The sequence below is a fragment of the Brachyhypopomus gauderio genome, chromosome 3 (genome assembly GCF_052324685.1).
Source record: "Brachyhypopomus gauderio isolate BG-103 chromosome 3, BGAUD_0.2, whole genome shotgun sequence".
NCBI classification, from domain to species: Eukaryota; Metazoa; Chordata; class Actinopteri; order Gymnotiformes; family Hypopomidae; genus Brachyhypopomus; species Brachyhypopomus gauderio.
The window spans coordinates 10,332,948-10,338,843 of record NC_135213.1 but is presented as its reverse complement, the minus strand read 5'-3'; the positions used below and the strand labels follow the sequence as shown (position 1 = coordinate 10,338,843).

The following is a 5,896-nucleotide window of genomic DNA, read 5'->3' as shown; positions in this document are numbered from 1 at the left end:
GGAGGGGAAAGGTAGACGTCATTCATTTTAATAAAACGTGATTTTAAAATATTTATATATGAACAAAAACAGCGTTTGAGGGAGGTCGCACCCTTTATATAACATTATTCCTGCTTATGATTAACAAACACAGCAAGCAGTTGAGTGAAAATCAGGTTTTATGCAGTAATGGATGGGATTATTTAAGAGAATGAAAATGATTCAGCTTTTGTTCACACTGGCTGCTACAGTACTTGATTATTTGAAGATGTATGCAGACTAACAATTGCAGAAAGAATGAATTATTTGTTACGAAAGAGTTCACCAAATTCCCCTTAAAAATCTAGACAGCCCACTGTTGAGCCCTGTCTCCATGTGTTTTCTAACCTTCAGTTCAATCACACACCTTTCCCTTATAATTCACTCCAGGGAAAGGTGGCCGTGAACCCAGACTGAACCCAAAGCCTTCTTAGTATGTCTACAGCATGGGCAAGAATAAGAGGATTGAAACCTTCAGGTAATTAGGCCAGTACTAATGCACCCAGGGTCCGTAACTGCTTGCGAGCCGGACTCTCTAATACCATCTTAGTGTGATGACTGGACAAAGCCTGCACTGATATCCACGGGCCAGAGGAGGCGACGGTGAGCTGAAAAGCTGCTGCGCAAAAGCTGTGAGAAAGGCTGAAGTCATCCTAACGGATGTGTGTGGAGTGCCCTTCAGGCACTGATTTAATTAGCAAAGCTCTTTTGTGTCCAGCTCCGGAGGTGAAGACGTGGCAGAGCTAAGGGGACTCAGGCTTTGAACTGCTGTTATGATGATCTTCCTCAGTCAACACACCCGGCTCTCTGCATTTCAGATTTCCTGCTGTGAAAACAAGAGCTTGATCTTAAGGAAATGGAATGACCCAACACACTCCAATGCAGGATGATCTTTGCCAATCTGATCCCTGCCAGTCTGATCCCTGCAGATCTGATCTCTGCCAGTCTGATCCCTGGCAACCTGATCCCTTCCAATCTGATCTGACCAACTCCGTGTCCCCCACTGCTGTAAACTTTCTCATGGCACCACAGGACAAGCCAAAGAAAGAGAGTGCTGGAGACGGGAAGTCTGAGTCAGTCCAGTGTAACAGACACGAACCTGCATAGCAAGTGCATGATGGGACACGTGAGTGATCGAAGAGGGACAAAGAGCAATTGTGTTTACACCTATATGGCTCTCTAGCTGAGTCCACTACGACCAACAGCCTCAATCCACTATCAGAGGAGAAGGGTTGGGCTCTTTATGGCTTATCAGCTCAGCCCACACAAGCCTGTGTGACAGTAATAATGGCCCTGACAGCAATATTTGGATTATAACACACTCCCTCCTGGCCATATATATATATGCAGCGAACTGTGTCTGTAAACCATGGGAAGAAGTCTTGTAACTGAGACTCAGATGCTAATTTCAGATGCTGGTACTTCTTTTAAGTGGAAAGGCAGACAGAGAGTGAGAATGAGAGTCAGAGAGAGACAGAGAGAGATGGGAGGTAGAGAGCGAGGGAGTGAGAGAGTAGCTAAAAGAAAAGAAGAGAGGAAGACAATAGAGAGGAGAAAGCTGCCAGGATGTTAAGGTTTCTCAACAAACAAATGTATCAGCATGCTGCAGCAGTGCTGCTCAGGGTACTCTCTCATCTGGAACTGGGAAGTGGAGAGAGAGAGAGAGAGAGAGAGAGAGAGAGAGAGAGAGAGAGAGAGAGAGAGAGAGAGAGAGAGGGAGAGAGAGAGAGAGAGAGAGAGAGAGAGAGTAGTTAGGAGAGTTCTCTCTCTCTCTCTCTCATCCAGTTTGGAACTGGGAGGAATGGAGGAAGGTCTGCGCAGTCTGCTGGAACTTTAGCACAGGATTTTAAGCTGGGTGAAATCACTTCCTGTGTATTTAAACCATTCTTCATTTTCTCTCTCTCTCTCTCTCTCTCTCTCTCTCTCTCTCTCTCTCTCTCTCTCTCTCTCTCTCTCTCCCTGATCCCCCCTCTTTCTCTGTTCCTCCTCCCCTCTCTCTGTCAGTCTCTCTCTATTCACAGCTGGAGCTCAAACAGGAAGTGGTTTATTCAAAGTCAGAAATGCTCCAGGTATGTGGACGTAAACATGTGTTTTGGGTTTTTCACTTCTGGGATTACTAGAACCAGAATGACTACGTCTATATGACTGCAAGGTTATATGACTATATGACTATATGACTATGTGATACGGTATGTGCTTCTACCCATCACCAGCCTCAAGAAGAACTGGGAACTGGGACTTACCTGTATCCTTTGGGGGGAGTGGCAGCGTGCAGGCCACTCAACTCCTCCAGTCTTGATAGGACTTCAGGGCGTCATTGGTTCAGAGGTGGGGATCCAGTATACCTGGGAAATATGATTTTCTGTATTTTTTCTAATGTAGTTAAATGACCATGCTTACCTACTAGACTGAACAAGACAATTTAATGCAGTTTATTGAGTATGTGGATTCAAGTAATTTTTACAAACATAAGTGTTTGTATGATTGTGTGAGCTGTCCTACCTGTGATTGTACGTGTCCCTCTTGGTTTGATCCGAACAAGCCGGGAGAATATATAAGGGAAAGGAGAGTAATGAGTGTGTGTGTGTGTGTGTGTGTGTGTGTGTGTGTGTGTGTGTGTGTGTACCTGTGTGTACCTGTGTGTACCAAATTGTGCAATTTGGAAACCTCTTTATCACTGTGAGATCTGTACCAGCAGGGTAAACTGTAAATATTTGCAGGGTACCTCCAGATCGACCTTACCACAGACTCTATGACTATAACTATATAACTATGACTATATGACTATATGACTACATGACTATATGACTACAACTATATAACTATGACTATATGAGTATAACTATATAACTATAACTATATGACTATATGACTATAACTATATAACTATGACTAGATGACTATATGACTATAACTATATAACTATGACTATATGACTATATGACTATGACTATATAGCTGTGACTATATGACTATATGTCTATATGACTATATGACTATATGACTATGACTATATAACTATATGACTATATGACTATGACTATATGACTATATGACTATGACTATATAGCTGTGACTATATGACTATGACTATATGACTATGATTATATAACTATGACAATATGACACTGACTATATAACTATGACTATATGACTATGAATATTTAACTATGACTATATGTTTATATGACTATGACCTTATGACTATATGACTATTGGACACTATGACTATATGACTATATGATTATGACTATATGATTATATGACTATGACTATTACTACACTCACCGGCCACTTTATTAGGTACACCTTGCTAGTACCGGGTTGGACCCCCTTTTGCCTTCAGAACTGCCTTAATCCTTTGTGGCATAGATTCAACAAGGTACTCGAAACATTCCTCAGAGAGTCTGGTCCATATTCACATGATAACATCACACAGTTGCTGCAGATTTGTCAACTGCACATCCATGATGCGAGTCTCCCATTTCACCACATCCCAAAGGTGCTCTACTGGATTTTAATCTGATGACTGTGGAGGCCATTCGAGTACAGTGAACTCATTGACGTATTCAAGAAACCAGTCTGAGAAGATTCGCACTTTATGACATAGCTCGTTATCTTCCTGGAAGTAGCCATCAGAAGATGAGACACATTGTGGTCATAAAGGGATGGACATAGTCCGCAACAATTCTCAGGTAGGCTCTCACGCTAACATGATGCTCAATTGGTACTAATGGGCCCAAAGTGTGCCAGGAAAATATCCCCCACAACATTGCAACACCACCACTAGCCTGAATCGTTGATACAAGGCAGGATGGATCTATGCTTTCAAGTTGTTGATGCCAAATTCAGACCCTGAATGTCGCAGCAGAAATCGAGACTCGTTAGACTAGGCAACGTTTTTCCAATCTTCCATTGTCCAATTTTGGTGAGCCTGTGCAAATTGTAGCCTCAATTTCCTCTTCTTAGCTGTCAGGAGTGGCACCCGGTGTGGACTTCTGCTGTAGCCCATCCACCTCAAGGTTCGATTTGTTTTGCGTTCAGAGATGCTCTTCTGCATGTCTTGGTTGTAACGAGTTTGAGTTCCTGTTGCCTTTCTATTAGCTCAAACCAGTCTGGCCATTCTCCTCTGACCTCTGGCATCAACAAGCCATTTGCGAGCACAGAACTGCTGCTCACTGGATATTTTCTCTTTTTCGGACCATTCTCTGTAAACCCTAGAGATGGTTGTGTGTGAAAATCCCAGTAGATCAGCAGTTTCTGAAATACTCAGACCAGCCCGTCTGGCACCAACAACCATGCCATGTTCAAAGTCACTTAGATCACATTTCTTCCCCATTCTGATGTTCGCTTTGTCAAATGCATTGAGTTGCTGACTTGTGTTTGGCTGATTCCACAAGACTATTCAACTATGACTGTGACTATATGACTACATGACTATATGACTACATGACTATATGACTATGACTATATGACTATGACTGCATGACTATTGGTATGACTATATGACTGTACGGTCAGTATTCAACATGTTATGCTTCTGTTCTTGTGTTGCCACACAAAACTGTAAGCCCACATATGTACATTAGAAAGAACATAGTAGTATTTGGTTAACACAATGAAGATAACTATTTGTCCAAGTGATATGACTTATTATTCAAAATATAAGACATTAAATAAGACATACTGTATAACCTTATGAATTATCTACAAATTCAGCTTTAACCATTATATGCAATAATTTTGTGCCTGTTTCAATAAATAGGTGATAAGATACAAGTTGATCAAATAGACTTGGATACTAAATTTGCCATTTACTACAAATTTGGCTGGCTGCAGAGTATAGACACACTTTTGCTTCCTAGAACACAAAAAAAGAAGAAATACAGATATGGAGGGTGTCACGTAGGGCTACGCCCCCCTCTCCTAGCTGTCACTCCGGTGTCCCTGTTCCTCATGTCTGTGTTGTTCCTTGCTCGTTAATGAATGAAATGTGCCATATTTGTCAATTGTGAATTTACAACCCAATCGAAATTTGTCCTCCGCCTTTACCCATCTGTGCACTTAGAACACACACACAAACACACACTAGTGATGACTAGGGGGCTGTGGTGCACACATGCCCAGAGCTGTGGGCAGCCCTAGCCCGGTGCCCAGGGAGCAGTAGGGGTTAAGTGCCTTGCTCAAGGGCACCTCAGTCATGGCCTCAGTCCTGGGAATCAAACCCACGACCCTCTGGTCACAAGACCAGTTCCCTACCACAAGACCATGACTGCCCCCTAATAATCCCGCCCTGCTTGTCTGTTGCCCTGGTTTCCTCAGTCTGGTATTGGTTTTTTTCGTGTCTTGATACCGTTTGCCTTATGCCCGTTGCGATGTGTTTTGTCTTCATCGTGAGTATTCGTAGTTCAGCGTGTGTTTCTGCCTAGTCATTGTTTCCCCTGCCTTGTTTTGTTCCTCGTGCCACCATGTCTGTTTACCTGTCTTACTCTGACTGCCCTCCCGTTATGACCCATGCCTGTACTTATGACCACGTCTTTGGGATTCCCTTTATTAAATCTCGTTCTCCTCAGCGTTTGTGTCCGTCTCCTCGCTCCGCAGCACGAGCTGCATTACAGAGGGATCTATAGACTTGCTGTATATTGGTATTTTTTAGAATTACACAGCTAATGTGATCAAAATGTGACCAAAACAACAAACTTGTGTTGGCTCTTGTTGGTATCCAATCGGAAGCTGCCTGGCATTTGTGGTCATTTAGGCTGGCAACGATTTTCTTTTGCCGTTCCAATTTAAAATGGATCCTAAACACTGCAATAGTAGTGTAGATATGGAGCACACTATGCATTTAACCGAGACGCTGAAGGAGCGTTATTGCCTT

At 42.7% G+C, this 5,896-nt stretch overlaps 1 long non-coding RNA gene across 1 annotated transcript; it reads left to right on the top strand.

Annotated features, from left to right (window-relative positions):
* The first annotated feature begins 1,963 nt into the window (after positions 1-1,963).
* LOC143509720 (uncharacterized) lies at positions 1,964-4,519 on the top strand. The gene is made up of 3 exons (XR_013129750.1): positions 1,964-2,087; positions 2,232-2,346; positions 3,521-4,519. It is a non-coding gene; the product is annotated as an uncharacterized LOC143509720 (long non-coding RNA).
* Positions 4,520-5,896: the final 1,377 nt, after the last annotated feature.